The sequence below is a fragment of the Sinocyclocheilus grahami genome, unplaced genomic scaffold (genome assembly GCF_001515645.1).
Source record: "Sinocyclocheilus grahami isolate Dianchi unplaced genomic scaffold, SAMN03320097.WGS_v1.1 scaffold313.1, whole genome shotgun sequence".
NCBI lineage: Eukaryota > Metazoa > Chordata > Actinopteri > Cypriniformes > Cyprinidae > Sinocyclocheilus > Sinocyclocheilus grahami.
Genome location: NW_015505492.1, coordinates 1,431,383 through 1,432,383, shown reverse-complemented (window position 1 = coordinate 1,432,383; position 1,001 = coordinate 1,431,383).

Below are 1,001 nucleotides of genomic sequence, written 5' to 3'. Positions count from 1 at the left end.
GTGTCAGTATTTTTTCATTGTGTAAATGTGGCACAACAATACTTTATATATATATATTTTTTGTTATAAACTATTTCTAGGGTACATTAGGCCTATGTAGGCTACAAGACAGAATGGAAGTTACTTTAGAGCGCTAAGATTTTTGTTTTCTTTTCAACTCTGTAACTAACTAAAGCGAATATTATTTCTGTTCAAATGAATACCTCAAATCCTCATAGAATCCACTGACAGTAGGTTAAGATGGGGGAAGATGCACCTCTAAGGAGAATGTGCAGTTACCAAATTTAGCAAGTTTAGCATGTACAGGATGATACATCAACCACTGTGGTATTAAGTGAAATTATAAGGGTGTCACAGAACAAAATGTAAAATTATTCATAAAGGCCTACTACCAAGGTAAGATGGCACCCCGTCTGGGGACAAGAAGCCTTTAGGCTAAACTTTTGCAGAATGTATAAATGACTTGATATAATTTTTAAAAGTGAAATTAATATAAAAATACTAAATCAATTATTCTATTTAAAATGGCGTTGACAATTTATTTGAATAATTGAATTACCAGTGACAGACAAGGCACAATCCTAGTAAAAGAGATTCATCTGAAAGCTAAATTTATTATAACTTACATAGCCTACAGGTAGGCCTAGCCTATATGAATATAAAAATATTTAATTGCTCATATTTTAATTGAAGATATGTCACAATAGCAACAGTGTGAATTCAAACTGAATGATTTGCCTCAAATAGCCTATAGGTTTAAATAAATAGCGAAAATGTCTAAAATACACATCGTACCCCTAATTTTGTGCAGCTTTCCCAACAGAAATTATGTCATTTCCTGGAAGATGATACCATTAAGGAACCAGGGCTGCGTTCAGCCTCGACAAAACGGTGCAAAACGTTTTTTTAAACAGAAACGGTGGTGCGTTGAACAGTTCTGATGACGCAAGAGTTGGAACTATGGCGGCTGAGAAGGCCATTCTTTGTGTTCTTTTTGAAGA